The following is a 24,563-nucleotide window of genomic DNA, read 5'->3' as shown; positions in this document are numbered from 1 at the left end:
AAATATATGAAATGAACAGCTGAAGTACCTTGTCGTATTTTACTAATTTCCAAAGTTAAGGAGGATGGAGTCATATTATGTGGAGTCATATGTAGAAGTTCACGCAAGTGAGGAAAGTTCTCTGATCGCCATTCACTTGGGAGTGGCCAGAAACGATTCTTTTACATATGACTCAAGCAGCTCACGACTTCCGGTCTTTGACCAAGTATCCTCTGGGTAGCCTAAGAACATCCGTTTGAAGGCGAGCTAACGTGAGAAGGCGAAATATCCCCTACATAGGGTTGTGCGCTGGGTTTGGGACCCGCCACGTAAAAAAACAACCCCAGCGAATAGCAACAACCAGCCTCGGATGGAGGGAACACTTCTCCAGCCTGCTGAATGGCAGTGAACACACAACGCCAGGAGAAGACGAACCCGATTCCCCAATCGATGACGATGGAAAAGACGTTCCATTGCCCGACCAAGAAGAAGTTCGAATAGCAATTGCCCGCCTGAAGAACAACAAAGCGGCAGGGGCCGATGGATTGCCAGCCGAGCTATTCAAACACGGCGGCGAAGAACTGATAAGGAGCATGCATCAGCTTCTTTGTAAAATATGGTCGGACGAAAGCATGCCCAACGATTGGAATTTAAGTGTGCTATGCCCAATCCATAAAAAAGGAGACCCCACAATCTGCGCCAACTACCGTGGGATTAGCCTCCTTAATATCGCGTATAAGGTTCTATCGAGCGTATTGTGTGAAAGATTAAAGCCCACCGTCAACAAACTGATTGCACCTTATCAGTGTGGCTTCAGGCCTGGAAAGTCAACAATCGACTAGATATTCACCATGCGCCAAATCTTGGAAAAGACCCGTGAAAGTAGAATCGACACACACCATCTCTTCGTCGATTTCAAAGCTGCTTTCGACAGTGCGAAAATTGGCTGCCTTTATGCCGCTATGTCTGAATTTGGTATCCCCGCAAAACTAATACGGCTGTGTAAACTGACATTGAGCGGGACCAAAAGCTCCGTCAGGATCGGGAAGGACCTCTCCGAGCCATTCGATACCAAACGAGGTTTCAGACAAGGTGACTCCCTATCGTGCGATTTCTTCAATCTGCTGCTGGAGAAAATAGTTCGAGCTGCAGAACTTAATCGAGCAGGTACAATCTTTTATAAGAGTGTACAGCTGCTGGCGTATGCCGATGATATTGATATCATCGGTCTCAACACCCGCGCCGTTAGTTCTGCTTTCTCCAGACTGAACAAGGAAGCAACGCAAATGGGTCTGGCAGTGAACGAGGGCAAGACGAAATATCTCCTGTCATCAAACAAACAGTCGTCGCACTCGCGACTTGGCACTCACGTCACTGTTGACAGTCATAACTTTGAAGTTGTAGATAATTTCGTCTATCTTGGAACCAGCGTAAACACCACCAACAATGTCAGCTTTGAAATCCAACGCAGGATAACTCTTGCCAACAGGTGCTACTTCGGACTAAGTAGGCAATTGAGAGGCAAATTCCTCTCTCGACGAACAAAAACCAAACTCTATAAGTCACTCATAATACCCGTCCTGTTATATGGTGCAGAGGCTTGGACGATGACAACATCTGATGAGTCGACGTTGCGAGTTTTCGAGAGAAAAGTTCTGCGAAAGATTTATGGTCCTTTGCGCGTTGGCCACGGCGAATATCGCATTCGATGGAACGATGAGCTGTACGAGATATACGGCGACATTGACATAGTTCAGCGAATTAAAAGACAGCGGCTACGCTGGCTAGGTCATGTTGTCCGGATGGATGAAAACACTCCAGCTCTGAAAGTATTCGACGCTGTACCCGCCGGGGGAAGCAGAAGAAGAGGAAGACCTCCACTCCGTTGGAAGGACCAAGTGGAGAAGGACCTGGCTTCGCTTGGAATATCCAATTGGCGCCACGTAGCGAAGAGAAGAAACGACTGGCGCGCTGTTGTTGACTCGGCTATAATCGCGTAAGCGGTGTCTACGCCAGTAAAGAAGAAGAAGTAATTATCTAATATCTTTAGTCTTGAATGTAATACTATATGCTTACGCGGTTATCTCGTCGCGAGGCTGACGACTATTTGACTGATGGCAGGAGATATTTCGTCCTGGCCTCGTTCATCACCAGACACATTTGCTTCAATTCTTTTCCAACCTGGAGTAAGCAGAATTAACGGCGCGGTTGTTATCGCTAATGCTACCAATATTATCGGCGTACGTCAGCAGTTATATACTTTTGGAAAATAACGGGTGATTTTTTTGAGGTTAGGATTTTCATGCATTAGTATTTGACAGATCACGTGGGATTTCAGACATGGTGTCAAAGAGAAAGATGCTCAGTATGCTTTGACATTTCATCATGAATAGACTTACTAACGAGCAACGCTTGCAAATCATTGAATTTTATTACCAAAATCAGTGTTCGGTTTTTTTTTTTTTTTCGGACAAATTTTGTTCAGCGATGAGGCTCATTTCTGGTTGAATGGCTACGTAAATAAGCAAAATTGCCGCATTTGGGGTGAAGAGCAACCAGAAGCCGTTCAAGAACTGCCCATGCATCCCGAAAAATGCACTGTTTGGTGTGGTTTGTACGCTGGTGGAATCATTGGACCGTATTTTTTCAAAGATGCTGTTGGACGCAACGTTACGGTGAATGGCGATCGCTATCGTTCGATGCTAACAAACTTTTTGTTGCCAAAAATGGAAGAAATGAACTTGGTTGACATGTGGTTTCAACAAGATGGCGCTACATGCCACACAGCTCGCGATTCTATGGCCATTTTGAGGGAAAACTTCGGACAACAATTCATCTCAAGAAATGGACCCGTAAGTTGGCCACCAAGATCATGCGATTTAACGCCTTTAGACTATTTTTTGAGGGGCTACGTCAAGTCTAAAGTCTACAGAAATAAGCCAGCAACTATTCCAGCTTTGGAAGACAACATTTCCGAAGAAATTCGGGCTATTCCGGCCGAAATGCTCGAAAAAGTTGCCCAAAATTGGACTTTCCGAATGGACCACCTAAGACGCAGCCGCGGTCAACATTTAAATGAAATTATCTTCAAAAAGTAAATGTCATGAACCAATCTAACGTTTCAAATAAAGAACCGATGATATTTTGCAAATTTTATGCGTTTTTTTTTTTAAAAAAGTTATCAAGCTCTTAAAAAATCACCCTTTATTGTAACATCTCTTTTTAGATCCATAGATCGAAATATGCATGTATATCTGCGATCGTCATGCGATCTCCAGCGTCGCACTCCTTGTTTGCCGTCATCAGATCAGTCTTGCTGAAATTGGGTAAAAGAAATATCGCTAATTCATTTTGGACCATTTTATAGGCTCTAGTTCTACCTGCCTCGTTGGTCGCCAGCAGCTTATGACTATTCGTCCCCTTTTCAGAGATGGTCTTACTGGTCAGCCACGGTTCCTGGATCAGGACGACATCGACTTCGTCGTGCTGCAGAGGCCGCCTTCGTGTGTTGAAGAGTACTCTCATCCTTCAGGCTCTCCTCCAGAGGCGGTAGTTCAGCACCCATGTCGTGGTCGACCCGCACGTCCTCAAATTGCTGTTCGAGGCTGAGGACGAACTCGCTACGTCCAAAGGCTCGGGTTGTTTTCCATGCTCGTTTGACCATCACCATTGCTACCTGTCGTACCGATCGCATCTGAAGCTTGAGCGTCATCAGCTTTGTTATCCGTCGGGAGTACCCCAAGAACTACCCTTTCGAACTCATAGCTTATGGCTTACTTGGTTTTGCTGAGATAACCGACGGACGTCGACTTTAGCAGAATCAGCGCTTGCCGATATCGTTTCTTTCCAGTCCTTGAAGTCATGCGTGGGTAGTGAGCGATTACAGTATATGAGGATTTCCTCAATCTCACTCGCAGAGGAAGGTGCAGCTGGCAGTCAGATGCGAGCCTTAGAGCTTTGTCCACAGCCTCCAATCTGGACCTGCAAGGGTTTATCGGTATCACTATTACTCTAGATGGAGGTTATCTCAAAGAAAAATACTATCTCATTTAACAGAAACATATAGTATTTTTTAAAATTTTAAAATGTCATTGATTTATGTGTATCCGAATAGTTTCCGGACTCTTAGATCAGAAGATAGTTATAAGAATTATAAATGTTGTTGACAGTGGACTGCAATTAAAGAGTTAGTTTAATAACATTTTCCTATTAGAATATTTCCTTCAAAATATATTCAAAATTAGAATATTTCCTTCAGGCCAATACAAATCTGGTTCGGCATTTTTAACTATACCCACCAGATTAGCGGGTTGTCTGAAAGTGTGAGCTCCCAAGCCTTGATCTTGCAAAAGCGAAGCAGAGATGAAGCAAGTGATGAGACCTTTTTATGTCCTTTTTTGTCCAAACAGTTTCTACAACTTTGCTAGCAAGATTGTCAACCTTATCGCGTGAACAGTGAGGAGACAAAGATCTGATGGAATCTCTAAAACTAGAAAAAAGCTGGCCTAGCTGAGGGCAAATAGCTCACTTGATCCATTGCGTTCCAATTTGAACCAAAAGGATATTACGACAGGTCAAAAACTGATGGTAGCTCTTGTGAAGCCCAGCTTTGCTGTAGTAGAACACACAAAGACAGGAAGTTCCCTTTTTATTGAAAATGGGTGACTTTGTTTGCCAGCTGGCCAGCCTTGCTATTACTTGCGATTCCGCTGTACCTTGGCATCCGTACTACTCTAATCACAAAGTGACTGGAAGGTCTTGATAGCGAGGTTAATCATTTCTTAACTAGCCTTGAACGTACTGGTAGTGAGGAATCACACTCAAAGCAGGGAATAGTTCTTATCTTCTCTAGTTATAAACAGTTTGATCTTTTAAAACTCTTTGGAAAGGATACATACTCCACCGTATGTAGTCCAGCATTATATACTATTGAAGATGATATTTCATTTCCCGCGATATCATTATGCTATTCCCTCAGTAATGCTCTAAAAAACGACATGAATCCATCACAATGCCTATGAATTGTTTAACAAATAATTTTCACACACAAACCACGTACACACCCCTTGTGATTCGCTCGTAAGCCATGGAATTGCATTTGTGTGTGTTTTAAATTAAAATTCATCTGCAATTTATTAATTATTTATTATAATGTTCTTTTTGCGCACACTGCCACACACTCACACACACTTACGCATTGCCATAAGAGCACTCACTCATACGCATTACTAATTCATACAGAGCCGCCGCTTGCAGTGAACAAACTTTAATGCACAACGCCGCACCAACTCTTCACACACACGCACCAAAATACATTTTGTCTGCATTAATGGACCAATGACGCGGCGTTTTTTCAGGAGGGGGCGAACCGTGGCTTTTATGGCTGCTCCACATTCCTTCGATGCATTGATGAGCGCTGTGTGATCAATAGTTTATTGTTTAACTCCGGCACGCAAATGCATTTGCGTGTATGTGTGTTGCATAAAAATTATATATTGATATGTGTGTGTGCGGTTGCAATTTTTTTCTCTGCCGCCGTTCGTTCATTTGTTTTTCAACACTTTTTTGTTTGTTGTCTTCATTATGCGCTGCGTGTTGGCCGTCAAATGGCCGATGGCATAATGAATGGCCGTCGGAGTCGTGGTCGCCGTAGTCCCTGGTGGCGCTTGCGGCCACCGACAAAAGCTGCCATACAATTATATGTACATGCCTATATATAAATATATACGTGCACTTTTGCATTGTATTGCGAAATGAAGTGTGCGCGTGTAGGCGTCATGTGACTTGCTTGTAGTCCATATGGAAGCAACGCTCCCGCATGTCAAATGATTTCGGTTTGCTGATTGCGTTTGTATGCGTGTGTGTTTTAATTGCATTTCTTATTTTAATTTTTATTTTATTGGATCACTGAAGAATGCTGCAATCCGTATAATGTCCATAATCTATCGAATGTTTATAGGCATAGTATAAGAATATGATCTTTGAAAGCGCCTCTTATCTAATTACCTATCGTGTTTTGACGTTACTCAGCCATGGTTATTGCCGACGATTAAAAAAAATTTTATATCCTATGTATATTCAGTGTAACCTTACGTGTATGTGATCTCTCTCCAGGTGATTGCTGTCGTCATGAGAAAGAACAAGCTCTCAGACTCGCTGGAGATTTTTGATTGTCGTTTGTCAGAGACTCAAGATTAAAACTACTTCAGCAGAGCCCAAAGTGGAATAAATGCAATGCCTAGATTTATGAAAGTTATGTTTATTAGAAAGAATACTCTCGTCGGTGAAATATCAATTATCACTTTGAGGGTGCTCTACAATATGACCACTAATTTTGAATTCATCAAAACTCGTCAGTTAAGCTTTTTCAGAAACAAAATCATTCGCCAAAGATTGGTAGTTACTTGGTGCCAAGGCCATAAGCTGGATACATAAGTACCTTTCAATCAAGTTCTTGGAGCTTCTAGCTTGTCAATAACAATGTGTGTGGTCTGGTCTTGATGCAACACAAGTTTTTGCCCATTGGCTAAAGCTGGTCATTATAATTATTGCCATAGGGATGCAGCTGGTGGTAGATGATACCCTGCCAATGCCATCAAAAGCATAGAAAAACCTTCATCATTGTCAATAATGGCTTAACCACTGTTTGCGGCGGTTCACCGCAATGCGGCCACTACCGTTTTCATTTGGCGTTGTAGATTGGTTCAATAACGAGTTTCTGGACACTGTCCGAGGAAAATTAACTCTCAAGGCTTGGTGTACTAAGTGTAGATGTGGTGAAATGACCACCATGAAGATGACCGTAAAGTGAACATATTCAAGCAGACACTCTAAAAATATCAACTGAACGTGTACATCATATCATTCACGAATATTTGGGTATGATAAAACGCTGTACAAGTACATAGTGGGTGCAATGCGAATTCACATTTGACCAAAAATATCGACGAGTTGATTATTCGGAGCAGTTTTTGGAGATCTACAAGCGTTATAAAACCGAGTTTTTGTTTCGATGTGTGACAATGGATGAAAAATGCCTACATCATTTCACTTGAAAGTCCAATTGATAGTCATCCGAGTGGACTGCACACGATAAACCCTCTCCGAAGCATGGAAAACCTCACCAGTTGACTGGAAAGGTAATGGCGTCTGCATTTTGGGATACGCTTGAAATAATTTTTATCAACTACCTTGAAAAAGGAAGGATCATCAACAGCGACTATTACGTTATTGGACCGGCATTTGAAGAAAAAGAGAGTGGTGTTTCACTAAAACAATGCACCGCGTCACAAGTCAGTGAAAACGATGGCAAAAATCTATAATTGGGCTTCCAATTTCTATCGCACCGTATTCTTCAGATCACGCCCATAGCGACTATTTTCTGTTCTCAGATCTCAAAAGAATGCTCGCTGAGAAGATATTTTCGTCGAATGATGAGGTAATCGAAGAAACTGACTCCAATTTTGTAGCAAAGGACAAGTCATACTACAACAAGTAAGAAAGAGCTAAGTTTGAGTATAACCGAACATTTTAGCAACATGCTGGAATGCGGATTTTGGTCTGGTGGAATCATCGGCCCATTTTTCTTCGAAAATGAAGAAGGAACCGCCGTAACCATCAATGGTCAGCGATCGCGCAATGTTAACCGATTTTTTCTTCAAGCAAATTGAAGCGGAAGACTTGGACAACATTTGGTTCCAGCAGGACGACGCTACGTGCCATACAGCAAACGCTACACTCTTTTAAACTTAAACTACTTTTAAATTTAAAATTTTATATGGCCCACCCGATACTTTCTGGTACATAATTATTTTTTGTAAAAACTATAGGTACTATGGTCGGTACCTAGGGACGGATCGATCAAAACTAAGTTCTAGTATAGAAACATTGTTTTATAAGATATTTTCAAGAAATTCGGTAGAAATTATTGTCGAAAGCAAGGATACCATCCCCGAACCAATTTTTGCGATTGGACTACCAGATATGCTTCTGTGAATGGTGTTGTAGCTTCAGTATACCAACGTTAAAGTTTTTTTGTTTCTTTTAAGATCCCACGTCCAATATTTACAGGTATTATTTTGACATTCTGACTGAGTCTTCATGGAATAAATAATGACATTCAGCTAATACTTTCAAAAAGCGCAACTTAATAAAGTATAACATGCCTCTAAAGGTTTAACATAGCCACTACCTTTGGCTCTCTTTGATGTGACAATGATTACACTATTCTAGTAATCTGAATGAAAAATTTGTGTCTGATGTGGTAACAGGTCTGTGGGATATTTGAGGTGTCCTGATAACGAATGGGAGTAAGAAAAAGTTCAATCAAAGTACAGTTATTTTTGTCATTTTGGTAAGTGCTGGAGCTTTGACTCCTATACCCAACAGTCGCAAAGTGACTATGAACTAGTGTTATTTTGGATTTGACATATCTTGCACTAGTGCGAGCTTAATTTCAGTCATGGAGGCGGTGTTTTTTTATTACATAGCGGTATTTCGTGTTTTCTCTTCGGCTCGATTTTATGTAACCATTCTAATTTTTTGACACGGTTAATGTTGAAGATAATTTCTTGCAAGAATGTTAAGCATTCAACAAAAAATGCATTAGTTTTATGGCGCTCAGTCTTTTAATGCTTTTTTAGCGAGATTTGTGCGTCGGATAGTGGAGCTACAAAAGCTCAAGCTTATCAAAGCAAGCAAAAGTCAAACGCGGGCTATCAATAATAAAAATACAAATAGTCCATTGCTTATATAATCTAACATTCTTTTATCTCAGCGACTCCTCCACGGGCTTCCCCGGTCCTAGCCAAAATATCGTTAACAGAAGCCGCCTTTTGGAAATCAGATGACGCAGCTTATATTTACGCACATCATCATCTTCTAACTGATCCAGCCATCTCAATTTGAGCCGTCGGCAACCGTCAACTAATCTGCCATTTACGCACATACACATACACGCCCATATTGGTATATTGGCGTACATATGGCTATTGGTGTTTGATGGTGGCGCGGCTGGTGTCCGTCCACGCATGAGATTGTCGTGTTTTCGAGTCCCTAAGGAAACATTCGTTTGCTCGTTGAGTGTCATAAAATGCGTCAAATTTTCGGCAAAAGCAGTTTACGATCGATGCAAGCATACGCACTCACACACACAAACACCGAACCCCAAAATGCAGAGTTATATAAAGTGCTATTGAAGCGTAGCTGGCGATGGCTTATGTTTGTGCGTCGAAGCAGCAGAGTGTATTTGTTATATCTGCGTAAATGCGCGTCTATATGACGCTTTAACTGTATTTTTAATGCATAGGCGCCGATATGATGCGAGCCATCAAGTTGATGGTAATGGCGATCTATGGGCAGAAACGCCATTATAAACGTCGATGGGTGAGTGCCTGCATCCATTTATATGTGCGTGTGTGTGCCTTTGTCTGCCATTTGTAATTGCTTTTATGCGCATAAAACGTGCTTGAACACACACACACATACGCGCTTGCTGCGACGAGCTTTAATGTTTAATGCGATGCGTGTAAAAATGGACAGGCGAAGAGCTAATAAAATAAAGTCACATTAAGCATTGCAGAGCTGAGTGTTGATGGTGTGAGCGCCAAAGTGTGTGAGTGTGCGAAATTGGCCGACCATTGCATTGAAGTGGGACATGTGTGGCAGTGAATTTCCGAAATGCGATTTTAAATACATGAACCAGCACATAAAGTGTGATGCGAAGCGCCTAGAGGCGCATACAAGCGATTTTTTTGAGGTTAGGATTTTCATGCATTAGTATTTGACAGATCACGTGGGATTTCAGACATGGTGTCAAAGAGAAAGATGCTCAGTATGCTTTGACATTTCATCATGAATAGACTTACTAACGAGCAACGCTTGCAAATCATTGAATTTTATTACCAAAATCAGTGTTCGGTTCGAAATGTGTTTATCGACAAATTTTGTTCAGCGATGAGGCTCATTTCTGGTTGAATGGCTACGTAAATAAGCAAAATTGCCGCATTTGGGGTGAAGAGCAACCAGAAGCCGTTCAAGAACTGCCCATGCATCCCGAAAAATGCACTGTTTGGTGTGGTTTGTACGCTGGTGGAATCATTGGACCGTATTTTTTCAAAGATGCTGTTGGACGCAACGTTACGGTGAATGGCGATCGCTATCGTTCGATGCTAACAAACTTTTTGTTGCCAAAAATGGAAGAACTGAACTTGGTTGACATGTGGTTTCAACAAGATGGCGCTACATGCCACACAGCTCGCGATTCTATGGCCATTTTGAGGGAAAACTTCGGACAACAATTCATCTCAAGAAATGGACCCGTAAGTTGGCCACCAAGATCATGCGATTTAACGCCTTTAGACTATTTTTTGTGGGGCTACGTCAAGTCTAAAGTCTACAGAAATAAGCCAGCAACTATTCCAGCTTTGGAAGACAACATTTCCGAAGAAATTCGGGCTATTCCGGCCGAAATGCTCGAAAAAGTTGCCCAAAATTGGACTTTCCGAATGGACCACCTAAGACGCAGCCGCGGTCAACATTTAAATGAAATTATCTTCAAAAAGTAAATGTCATGAACCAATCTAACGTTTCAAATAAAGAACCGATGAGATTTTGCAAATTTTATGCGTTTTTTTTTAAAAAAAAGTTATCAAGCTCTAAAAAAATCACCCTTTACAAGCGAAGGCTATGAAGTTACTGGAGTGTTATACCATACTTGGAGCAGTCATGAAGGGGAGTGACGCAATCGCATGACGCTCAATTAGATTTGAATGTATACATATATGAGATTTGATAAGTTCTTAAGCACTTGAGTCAGGTAAGAGTGGTGTAAAGGGTACTAAATGTAGTTTGAATCCACTAGTTGTAGTGTGAAATGAAGGGAAATAGTTAAAAATATAACTGTAGAAATTCCACTGTCAAAGTATAGTCTCAATGTTTCTATTGTGTATACCAGTCTCGAAATCTAACCTATCCTCTCCTTATCCTAAAATAAAATTCCTCGCCGTCATGATTAATAACAGGCTTGTCCTTAACAGTCACATAGAGTATACGGTAGACAAAGTATACAAATCCTTGCATCCGCTCAAAAAATGTTCAACAGCATTTTTTTCTTCTACCTCTTGGGAGCTTCTACAGTTATCGTTGTACGAGGTATGACAATTAAGTAATGAGACTGATTCCATAAAAACCGTATATTTGAAAATTATTTTACAACTCTGCCATCCCCTTCAAAGTAGTCCCCTTGGGCAGCTATACAGCGATTCCAGCGCGTTTTCCATGTTTCGTAAAATTTCTGGAACGCTTCGACTGGGCATTGTGAGCTTTGGTGATTGGTTTCCACGACTAAGAGCACTATCACCATACACTCTAACAAATTTAGCGTATGTTTCCGAAACTATTTTGCCCAATCTGGCGCAAAATTTTATCGCGACGCGTTGTTCTCGATTTTGTTTTTTCATTTTCGTGACGAGCACTACAAACACACGTCTACTCAACTTGGCGGAGCAGGCGAACTAAACAAACTAGAGCGAGATATATCAATGGAGAGGGGAGGGATGCTGGAAAAGAGAAAGGGAATTTAAGGTCACAGGTTTACCACAAGCGCGGCAATAAAATCAGTCTCATTTCTTAATTGTCAAACTTCGTATTAACTTGCTCAGAATTCAATCAATTTCTTAAGTGATTTGAAGATTTCCAGATCTTTAGGTGCTGTCAATATGGATAATAAGGATAAGGATTTAGGCTGTGTTCTTTTATCTCCACAGATTTTTTAATCTCTGCTACCAACGAGTTTAATATTGTTTCTATATTAAGTTATATTTTCTTATCTTATTCCCTGTTTAACCATTCTAATAAGAATACGTTGACCTTCCTGTACGAGCTAAGCTCGATTATTACCGGATGATTCACTTTTTGTTTTAACCATTTTACTAACGAGAAAAAAAGTATGCGAAAGGTTCCCCGTACGAAGATATGTTATATATTATGGACTAAGATGCTGTAATAGGGACAGATGGACTTTTAAGTTCATCCTAGCTAATGAACATGTTTCTAACTATCGGCGCGAAGGCACAGAGAAACTGTTTTGGTTGATTTTAAAAATATTTTAAGACATTCTTATTGACAGCTTCGCATTCTGTTCAATGTGATCAGCATGAGAAAGATGAGTGGGGAATGTATTCTGTAATCTATCATATGTATATTGCAGTCTACAGAAAACAAGAAAAATAAGTGCGATAAATAAAATTTTCTATAATATCAATGCATGAACTGCGCATTGTAAAGTATTACGTCTTTGGCAGTAACGTGCAAACAATGAACGTGTACGGTATGTAATTATACGTTACACTACTCCTTACTCTGTTGTCTTCACAATTGTTATCTTAAAGCAGAAGGGGTCGTGTTTCCGTAAGCAAAAGATAAAATAAGATGTTATTGATGCCTTTTATAAAAATATTACTTTAAAACTTATGCGCAGTTGAAGTTATGGATTAAGTGTACTGAGTATCATATAAATGATTTATACATTCTAAGTTGCTCATACGACATGGTGTACTGTATTCGGGAAATACTGTGATCTGTAACTTTAACTGCATATAACTTTTAAAGAGGTATTTTTATAGAAAAACTTAACTATTTTGTAGAGCTAAAATTGTTGTATTAGAATATCGCTTTTTCAAGGTTGTAGGTGTATTTGCCGTGGCGATAGAAAATTTCTTGCAAGAGATCAAAAAACACCATGTCAAATATATGGGGAAAGTGAAATGATGATAAAGCTTGTTTACGTTGGATTATATTGTTTAGTAAAAAACTGCAATTTCTGCAAGCGTCTGCGAAAGAAAATCAACTTGAGAAATTACGGGCAACCAATGTCGATTACTTTGTGAAAGTTGTAGAGTTCTTTGTTCCAGAAATTGAAACGTCCTAAGGGTTGTCTTTTCAGATTTTATACATAATTAGAGACTTATTACTACCAAGTTATTGAAAGTTAAGGCAAGGTGCTACCTCGCGTCAAAAGAACACTCAATTTGACGAATCATCACACAGAGCAGACTTTGTTGCTTGTGTGCTTCAGTTGAAAATTGTGGAGGTGTCGCTTTGAAATTTGTTTTCCCAACCTCAGAGATGAATTTTAATTTCTACTTTACTATTACACAAAATCTGTAAACTCGAACTGAAGAAAATGTTAAGATACACTTATTTGGTAAAGATCTTCAACAACGCCAAACAGTTCTGCAATCGACACTTCGCAGAGATTTTTCGGCATCCCTAAAAAGTTTGCTGAAACTACCTCTCCGACACCACTTGGGATTCGAATTAACACATCTGTGGTTCATCGTATCATTATGACCGGCCAGCTGGCATACACCCGACCATGGTCTCTATCGATGCAAAAGTTAGTAGCTGCACTGTCAGAATTTGAGCTGTTAATTAAACTGGGCGTCATTCCGACAGCAATTCATTACGCTTAGAGCGCAAAACTGACAGGTCGTGGAGGCCGTGCGGTGACTATAGAGCACTGAACGCCGTGACAGTGCCAGGCCGTTACCCGCTGCCGTTCCTGAGGTACTTTTCTACAATCTTAGCAGGTGCCAATACATCCGCTCTCAAACGTCCCAGCGCCTAATTAACGAGGTGTTTCGAGGTCTAGAGATCGTCTTCACGTACCTTGACGACGTTTGTATTGCATGAACGCCCCTTGACAAGCATAAAATACATCTTCGCTTAGTCTTCAGCTATTTGAGAGATTTCGACAGCGGGTATGGTCGCAAAGCCAGGATTGACGCCTCGAAAGGTTATGCTGATTGTTTGGTGGGATTGGAAAGGAATCATCTACTATGAGCTGCTCCAGCCTGGTCGAACTACTGATTCTACATTTAACTGTCAACAACTGATGAGACTAATGACTGATCAACAGAAAGAGTTTCGTCTTCTATTAGAACAACGCTAGACCACACACATCTTTGAGGACTCGGAAAAAACTGGTAGAGCTTAGCTGAGAAGTTTTGATGCATCCAACATATAGCCCTGACCTTGCACCATCGGACTACTATTTGTTTCGATCAATGCAGGACTACCTTATTAGAGAAAGTAGGTTTCAAGAGAAGCTTGTGAAAATTACTTGGCGCAGTTTTTCGCCAAGAAACCAGGAAGGCTTTACACTGATGGAATAATGTCTCTAACGGAAAAAATGGCAAAAAAGTGGTCGATGAAAATGCTACATATTTGGTTCAATAAAGGTCATTGTAAATATAAAAAAAAAACAAGTTGAAGTTTGATTAGAAATATGAAAAGACTTTTTCGACTACCCAATATTAAGAAGTCAGCTTGCCTTAAATTAAGCTAATGCTAAAAAAAGATTGATACACGAAAAAATTATAAGAAATATATAATCCAAATATTTGCAATTATTTTAAGTAGTCTGTTAATAATGATAAGTACCAATGGGGAACGCCAAGTCATTACAATATTGCTACAAAGTCAAGATGGATGGAAAATAATGTCAAAAAATGTCATACAAAGTTTTAAAATCATTTAATCTTTCACATTTAACGGAACTTAATGTTGGATTACCAATAATCACATTGCACAATTTTAATGGATTGATGTTGCATCCATTGAAATTGTGCAATGACATGCGACTTACTGCCGAGTAGTTGAAAAAATGTAAAACAGGGGGTATTGAAAGTGTGACATAATACATGTCTGCTTCTTAAAAGTCTTTCTATATACTTAGTATACGCAGGCCCATAAATATTTTTATCGCTTTCGGCAAATCTCTTTTTTTCTTACTTTAAAATATACAAGATGTCCTTACAAGGACATTCGAAAGCATCATAAAGGACAACGCGCATGCATATGCGTGTATGTGTATGTGTTTTTATTAAAGTGTCAATTTTCGAATTTTCTTGCGTGCCACTCTTTCTCGCTGGCGCTGCTGTTGTAGCTGTTGTCATTAAATTGAGTGCTGCAGTATGCATTTAATTGCACTTTGCATTGATGAAAGTCATGAAATTTACACGATAAATTAACATTAAAACGGCTAAAAGCTTTCCAACCAAGCAGTTTGACTCAGCTGACCCATTTGCTCATCACTCCACACAGCGCTGATGGTGCACAGAACACACAAACAATTTCATCAAGTCCAAAGTAGTTTTATTATTTTCTGGTAACTCCATTCGACTAACTGCAATTTTAGCCAAGTTTTTGGCTTCCGTTAGTCTCTACGATCGCATGTGTATGTATATGTGTATGCATTGAGACATTTATTGCCTTTCGAAATGGGGAAAAATGGTCGGTCAAGCGATGATTTGTGTATTCGCACATTGCACTTAAGTGGAGGATGCTCTTTCAAATGCATTACTTTAATTGCTTTAAGCAAATACATATGCATTTACTGCCATAAAACGTTGTTGCTGTTGTTGTTGGATTGACTTATGCGATTGCGTAAAATTACTCTGAGTAACACCACAAACCTTGTTCGGCTAAATGAGACTTTTATCTGTAAATGATTGCCAGATATTTTATTTAAAACATTTTCAGTGACAGTATATTTAAATCTAGAGTATATATTTTTATTATTATTTTGTTATTTTTTGAAAATTCGGAAAGAGTTCTCTCGAATTTTCTTCCGATTTAGCTCTCCAGTCCAAAATTCTAGAGCATCTTTTAGAGGTTATAATAACTAATTTTTACACACCTTTTTTTATAAAGCTTATTTTTTACAGAGCTCAGTGAGGGATTTCAAGCTTCTTACGTACAACTGCAAACAAAACCATTGGTTTTCCTAAAAAGCAAAAGAACAGCTGGTATGATGAGAACTGATGTGGAAACACTTTTCCAGCTAGCTGAATGGCACTGAAAGCATAACAATAGGAGAAGGAGAACTCGATTCCCCAATCGTTGTCGATTAAGCTGGAACGTCCGTTTTGATCATGCCCGATCATGAAGAAATTCGAATAGCAATTACCCGTCTGAAGTACAACAAAGCGGCGAGGCCAATGTATTGCCGGCCGAGCTATTCTAATACGGTGGCGAAGAACTGACAAGGAGCCTACATCAGCTTCTTTGTAGTATATGGTCGGTCGAAAGTATGCCCAAAGTATGGAATTTAAGTGTGCTCTGCTTAATCCACAAAAAGGGAGACCACACAATCTGCGCCAACTACCGTGGTTGGACCTTATCAGTGTGGCTTTAGACCTGGCAAATCAACTACTGACCAGATACTAACCATGCGAAAAGACTTGTGAAAAGAGAATTGACACGCACCACCTCTTCGTCGATTTCAAAGCTGCTTTTGGCAGCCGAGCCGTTTGATATCAAACGAGGTTTCAGACAAGGCGACTCCCTTTCGTATGACTTTCGTGTGACCTACTTCTGGAGAAAATAAATCTAGCTGCAGAACTCTACTGTGAGTATTTGTGTAAAAGAAATTGTTTGAAATCGAACAGATTTTGATTTTTCCTTGCTTTAAATTTGTGAAACGTCTATTGTGCTTCTTTATAGTGCAAGTTTCCAAAAAAATTGTAGAAGTTGCACGCCTACAATTCGAATATTCGACGAAGAATCGTTAATCGAATATTCGACAACTTACGTCTATCCGGATACGGCAAAGGGAATATTATTATTCGAATAATGCCCTATCCAGTTAATCCGCTTAGTCGATTAGTATTTAGAGCTTTTATGTGAAGCTATAAAGGCGAAAAGAGTTTTTCGTGAGGGTAGAAAAACATATTTTTTTAATAAAATTTGAATTTTTGTTCAACTTTTTCTTAAACTTATATTTTCGCAAATACTCCCAAGTCTTGGCGATTTTTTCCAGCAAGCATTTTTCCACAAAAAGAAAAAAATAATTAAAATGAAAACAATAAATAAATTTGTTCTCCTCTATATTAAAACACCCACCTTTTATGGTAAGTAAGAGTACTCCTTCTTATTCTTAGTACTCTTCGCCGCATCAAGTTTCGACTGAAATGCTTATTAAAACCACACCAACAAGAATAAAAAGCTCCTCAGTTGCATTTTGCAAATATTTTACAATAAAATTTTCATTACAGCAAATAACATATCCACTTTATGCACTTGTAAGTGCCCCTCTACACATACACACACACACACACACACCCAAAGACAGTCCGCGTAATGCAGTAATTGAGTAGCAAACTTATCTGTCTGCCCATTACGAATATAATTACATTTCCACGCACTCGCAACGCATTAACCTGCCTGTGATGGCACGCTGACGCTGGCATGACGGTGTTAAGTGGAGCAACGGAGGGGTTACGTTTTCGTAAAAAGCGGGTGCGATATGTGGTTTACGTAAAGGAAGCGAACGCAGGGCTCTTGGCATTGGATGAGCAATGTATTTGCATAAATTTGCAGCAGAAATTCAATTGTGGTGCTGGGAAATGCGTTGCATATGTACCGTTAACGGTAAGAGCAGGCACACACATGTGCATTTAGACGTTTGAAAACAAGGAGCTATAATAATATGTGCACTTAAGTGCATTGCAGTGGCATGCATAATTTTTCCTCACACACACATACACTCACGCACACACAAACATGTAAAACACTTAATCTCGAGCTAGAGCTAATGAAGAAAACTCACTTACTGCTTATGGAAACTAAAAAGCTCGCTGACGTTTGCATTTGTAAGCGTGTTGAAAAAAAAAAAACAAAATGAAAGAAGACAAATAATAATAATTGTAAAGACGCAGCAAAGACAACTTGAAACCTTGAAATATGACAAATCTGCTGAAATGAAGTTTGACATTTTACCCTTAAGATGATCGTATGTGCGAGCAAACGCAGCGAGGCGGAATAATGAGTGAGTGAAGAGATACAAATGTAATGTATGATCCGAATGCAAGAATTGCTTTCGAATTTGTAGAGCTTTGGATGCACTGATTTTGGAATAAATCGTGACAAAAAAATACTCGGAAAACGTAAAATGGTTAATTATTAACCAATATTTATTTTGCGGTCTTCGAAGTGAATCCCATCAGATACATATATAGTAAAACACTTATGGCAACGATTTTTTCAGTCCTCGACACACTTTTCATAAGCACTTTTTGGTACGGCCTTCAGCTCTTTCAGCGAATTTTCCTTTATCCCTTCGATTGACTGAAAACGGATTCTATGGAGCGTCAGTTTCAGTTTGGTGAACAAGAAAAAATCACACGGAACCCAATTTGTTGAATGCGGTGGTCGATCGATGGTATTACGAATATCGAAAAAAACAAAGAGCTTTAGAGGCATGTGTTCACCGATATCTCGATCGTCTTTGTAGGCTTTTTATCACTCGTAGACTCATGTTATTGTTAAAACTGAATCACCGTTAGCCTTTTCCGACATTCGTCCTCGTTCTGAACGACCTTCGATCTTTTAAATTTCAAAATTTTTATTTTAAAACAGGAAAGGATATGGTGCTTGAAAATCGTCAAGCAAGTGTTAGAGAGATGGCAAGAGAGCTCGACAAATCCCGCGAGTTCGTTCGAGTGATTTTGATGGATATTTTGGGTATAAAACGAGTTCTTGCTCGACTCGTCCCGATAAAGCTGGATTTTTTTTTAAAGTACCATAAACAGGTCTCTTTGGACATGCTTGATATTGTGGATTCCGATTCCACATTCATGGAGGGGGAGATATCTGGAGACGGGAGAGGTTTATGAGCTTGAAACACAAATAAGTCAACAATTATCCGATCGGAAGGGAAAAAAAAACCGAAACCAAAAAAAACACGACGAAGTCGCTCAAAAATCAAGGTAATGTTATTTTCTATATCCGTCGTTTGGTGCATTACGAATTTGTTCCAGAGGAACAGACAGTCAATAGGGAGTTCTATTGGGGTATTTGCTGAGGACATCTCTCGAAATCGGCCGTAATTGTAAAAGAACAATTCATGTTTTTTTTTTGCGATGACAATGCATCATCGAATCGAGTCACGATTATGACCGAATTTAAAGCAAAAAATTCAATGAATGCCATCGGTCAACCACCATATTCACCAGCTCCATGTGATTTTTTTTTGCTCCGCAAACTGAAATTGCAGCTCCGTGGAACCCGTTTTCAGTCGATCGAAGTGATAAAACAAAAATCTCTGAATGTTATCAAAAAATGGTTTAGAGGACTGGAAAAATCGTTGGCGTAAGGGTATTACATCAGGTGTGGATTACTTTGAGGGTGGCAAATAAATTTTAATGGATAGTTAAATATTAGTTGGAAAATATCTCCCCTCCGCCTTTGTGTCTTTTGAATTTTGCGGCTCTGTATAAAGTGGTACAGAGCTCGTATCTGACAGTACTATACATTTTTGAAAGGTCTTAACATAACCTACAAAACGACTAACGTCTAAATTCGACACCATAGACGACACCATAGATAAGCCACCCGGCGGAAGACCTGTGACGACGAATACCGATCAAATCATGGAAAACATCGTGTAAGACCGGCATGTGGCATCTCGTGGCATCGTTTAGAAGATGGAAGTTAGTCACCAAACCATTTTAAACCATCTGCAGAAGGCTAGATACACAAAAAAGCTTGATGTTTTGGGAGCCGCATGATTTGACGCAAAAAAACGAATCAACGCTTGCGATATGCTGCTGAAACGGAACGAACTCGACTCATTTTTGAAGCGGATGGTGACTGGCGACAAAAAATGGATCACATACGACAATATCAAGGAAAAATGGTCGTGGTCGAAGGCCGGTGAATAGTCCCAAATAGTGCCCAAGCCGGGATTGACGGTCAGGAAGGTTTTGCTGTGTGTTTGTTTTGATTGGAAGGGAATCATCCACTATGAGCTGCTCCCATATGGCCAGACGTTTAATTCTACCATCTACTGTGAACAACTAGGCCGCTTGAAGCAGGCGATCGACCAGAAGCATCCAGAATTGGCCAACAGGAAGGGAGTAGTGTTCCACCAGGACAACACCAGACCACACACTTCGTTGATGACTCGCCAGAAGCTACGGGAGCTCAGATGGGAGGTTTTATCACATCCACCATATAGCCCAGACATAGCGTCATGTGATTACCACCTGTTCTTGTCCATGGCGAACGCCCTTGTTGGTGGAAATTTGAACTCAAAAAAGGCTTGTGAAAAGTGGTTGTCCGAGTATTATTATATTATTATGGTATTATGAAGTTGCCGTCTAGATGGAAACAGATTATCGAACGAAACGGCGCATATTTAAACTGAACCCGATCACTGTAACACTTTTTATAAAGCATTGAATATGGAGCACAAAAATGGGAGAGAGATATTTTCCGACCTAATTGCGTTTCGTTTACAATTTCGGGGTACTTTTTTGTATATACAATATATACATAATCTGGTTGTACAGATTAAAAGCTTTGAGTTCGATTCCCAGTGAATCGGTTTTTGTTGAACATATACCCGAGTTATGTTCGTAAATTCGAACTTACAAATCGGGCCTGTATAGCAAGTTGCAACACTTTCCACTGTATTGTTTCTGGGTGTAATCTTGAAGTTATGGTTGAAAGGAAATACCTTCAAATATTGTCGTCACAATTCAATCTGCTTCATAGAATAAATCCTAATAATTTTTAAACACATGAATAAGAAAAATGCCTACAGATCACCCTTTACTTGTATACAAACATAATCGAGTGTCTTTGCGCGCTGGCGGCAATCTTATTAAGACCCCATTCTTGCAAGTTTCTTTGAAGGAGAAGTGGCTAAAAGGAAAATTTTTAATGAAAACACATACAAACGCGACTAATTCAAAGTGGCAACTTTACGCAAAGTGTGCGCGTGTGTGGGTGGGCAAGTAGAAAAAAAAATTATATTTGAGTATTGCTGCAAATTCACACCGCCACTTTTGGCACAAAGCGAATGTCGAAAGGAAACGGCGCATAATTAATTAAGAATTAATTACAGTTGCATAATAATGGCAACGCCGAATCTTGCCATTCCGCTGCTTATGACGTTTCTATGCAAATAAAATGGGGTGAAGATAAGAAAACGACTAGAAAAAAGTGGCGTAAATGGCAGAAGACGACGGCAAATAAAATAGCTAGCTAACTTAGCGCCACGCGAACGCGCGATATTTCTACCATTTTCCATGGTTGAGCTGACGAGTTGCGTTTCCCCTTGCAATTGCGATATATTTTTCGTTTGGTGCCCCCTATTTTTAACCATTTGCCGCGCTGTGCGAGTGCAGTGTGGCGTTAATTTCATTTGTTGCCGAAAAAATATTCCGTCTTTCACACCTGTTACTTACAGCAGTGGCCTCGGCAATAACAAGTGTGACGAGAAAAAAGCGCCTTCCGAAAGCACGCAATGCAGTAGAAAGCGCAACATAGAAAAAAAGCAACAAAAAATCGCCCTGCAAAAAGGGCAACTGTGAAATTTGGTTAACAGCACGCGCTCAAGCTCATTTCCGTTAGACAACGAGCGGCCAACCAAACGACCATCCGGACGCTAACCAACTGTCGCAGCAGCGTACACGAAGGCCATAACGGAAGGAAACGAATTTTGCTTTAGTGACGCTGACATTAAATTTGTGCGCGCTACGCTTCGCTCCACGGAATTTCCTTTGCGCTTTCGCACCTGGTTTATTCACATACATATGGACAGCTCACATTCGCCAGTTGCAATTGTATATGGTAGGTATGTATAGGTATGTACGTACGTACGAGGGCGGTCCGGCGATTTATGGCTTATCATAGCCTACTTTTAACTCGATACACGTTGCTACATCGTGAAGGTCTGCAAAGGCGGGCAATCACTTCTTATACCAAAATACATACCAAATACGGCGACATAAGCAAAGAATGGTGATTTTTGACCGATAGGACAATCTTTTGCTTGCTCGCTGGGTAGGCCCATTGTTTCGACTTTTCTCACCGACATCTCACGCGAATTTAAATTGCCTTTCTGCCAATACGAGTTAATGAAATTTTGTCCCGTGCTCTCCGGATCTCACACATAAAACCGTTAGAGCGGATACAACGAAAAATCAGTTCCAGGACTGACGGCGTTAGGTGAATTCTCTACAAGCACCTTCGGCCACAGCTCAATAAGCAAGGGGTTGGTTCATAAAATAGATCACATACCCTTACGATTTATTTGGGAGAGAAAGTTTCAAGTTATACGAGAGTGGATGGCTCAGGAGCATGCAAATCATCAGCGGAACTTACAACTCATCTATTCACGGTTCAATAATGTCTAAAGGAGTGGGAGCCGAAATATATTAATCAGACCTGGATCTCAGGCGACCCTTAAGGCTTCCGGAATACTGCAGTATATTCCAGAGACTTTGCTGTCACGAAATTGGCTGAGATAGCTAACAACGCAGGTAACAACATGGCTTCCAGGTCACAAAGGAATTCCGAAGACGAAACAGCTGATGAGATTACCAAAAATACTGGCTACTGAAGTAGTACAGGAAATACTTAAGTCACTATAAACGACACACAATGTAATATCTGAAAGGGCAGACAGGCAGATTAGGCTGAAATGAAAATGTTTGTTAATGTGCAAGAGCTCCGAAGAAAAATATGCATACGTTTTACTCACACAGTCTTGAAAAGACTTCAGGACGGTTGCTGGCCTAATGACAGGTCACAACCTATACGACGGTACATTCGAAAAGGGCAGGGAATTAGGCATGAGAGAGGATCATCTTTTATGCCTCTGTTCAGTCTTATCTAGATAAGTTAGGTTAGGTTACGTTAGATGGCTGATCTAGAGAGATCGCACGTGGAGTGCTATAAGTCTTTGTGAAGCAATAGAGAACCCCTGTGTTTGAACTAATAAGTTGGCAAAACGCTTAGTGACCAATACAAATTTGCAAAGGCGTTTAATTTCCATTCCCGTGTTAAGTTAAGTGTTTAAGCCTTAACTTCGCAAAACAGCCAAGAAGGAAGTTTTGAGATGTGTCCACCTCGTCTCTTCTATACAGCTTCTGCAGATGGCGTTTGGTAAAATACTTAGAATAATGTATAATTGCCTCCGATTTCTTTGGTCTAATACCCAGACCAGTCTTATCATAAAAGGACTCGATGCTATTGCTAACGAGGGACTCCTTGCCCAAACCTGAACGCACTGTTAAAGAGTTCAAGGTTAGTATCGTCGCCCTGCTTTATAAAGAACTCCTCTAGACATCTGTAGCACTAGATGATATATCGGAATGAGAAAGTCGCCCTTAAAGCTCGAAATAATTGTTGATGTTTTATTAGACGAATACTACCTTCCTTCCACATGTGCCTTCGGCTAACATTTTACCAATAGTAGTTCCGGAGAGTAACCATCTCTTATGTTCACGATATGTACTTATCGGGCCATACTCGTTCATATGAACACTCTTAACTAAGTGCATTTGCAGTGAGCGCAAATGAATTCTTATGAAGTTGCATAGTTTGACAACTGCCGCACTTGTAGCTCAGCTTCACACACTCAGGTTCCACCTTTCACTTGAATTCTTGGTGGCATGGTAATGCAGTGAGAGAGACACGAAGTCACAAACTGAATTTGGAATTGTTGCAACTGACATACATACATAGCACTGCATTAAGTGCCACACGCACACATACTCATATGTAAGCACACACATTCATTATCATGCACTCGGCACATTTGTATAAGCTCTCCACCACTTTGGCAGCGACTAAAAGCTCGCAGATTGAAAAGAAAGAGGAATCTTGTCAAAAGCGTCGTTATCTCTTCACGGCAATGCAAATATACGAGGCACAAAAATGAGAAGAAGCAGATAAGAACATTGTATGCTAACGCTTAATATTGGATTGCTAGTACTCCGCCCTCTACTGAAAGCTTTGAAGTGCGTCTTTTTTTTGGGGTTACACCACTGCGTTTACCTGATCATCTGCTTTGCTTATGCTAATGCAAACGTGCAAGTGGCGTCAAATAGTTAGAAATGTGTAAGTGGTGGCTGTTTGGCAGCAATTGAAATGCTGCTGCGTCGCCACGCTCTCATCGTAGAGCAAAAGGAAAACTGAATTTCGAATTAACTCGGCGTTGTCACTGCGCTTTAGTGTCTAATTCGTTTGATTTGGTCCCCTCTTTCGCCAAAAAAGTGCGCTTACAAAGTGCAGTTACTTAGCGGTAGCGTATAACCACACACGAAAATACATCAGATTCGTGCCAAAATTGAACTACGCCGACAGAAGTGACAATGTTTTCAACATAATCTTAAATTGATTTTTAAAAATATTACTGACATGTGAGCTTTTGAGATTTCTTTTAAATTAATAAAGTGATATCAAATATAAAGGGTGATCCAATGTGAGGTCCCTACTTCTTGAAAGATAAAACACAGAAACATCAAATTTAAAGAGGGGATGTTTATTATCATTCGAAAGAACATTCATTTGGTATGAAGATTATATCATTCAAATGTTGACCGCGGCTAGGTCACAGTTGGTCCATCCGTTGAGTCCAATTTTCTATGACTCGTTCGCGTATTTCGACTGGTAACTGGCGAATGGCACGCGTGATGTTTTACTCCAAGGCCTGAATCGAAGCAGTATTGTACGCAAAGACTTTTGACTTTACATAATCCCACAGGAAAAAGCTTAACGGTATGATTACA

The sequence above is a fragment of the Bactrocera dorsalis genome, chromosome 2 (genome assembly GCF_023373825.1).
Source record: "Bactrocera dorsalis isolate Fly_Bdor chromosome 2, ASM2337382v1, whole genome shotgun sequence".
In the NCBI taxonomy this organism is placed as follows: domain Eukaryota; kingdom Metazoa; phylum Arthropoda; class Insecta; order Diptera; family Tephritidae; genus Bactrocera; species Bactrocera dorsalis.
This window is presented reverse-complemented; position numbering follows the sequence as displayed.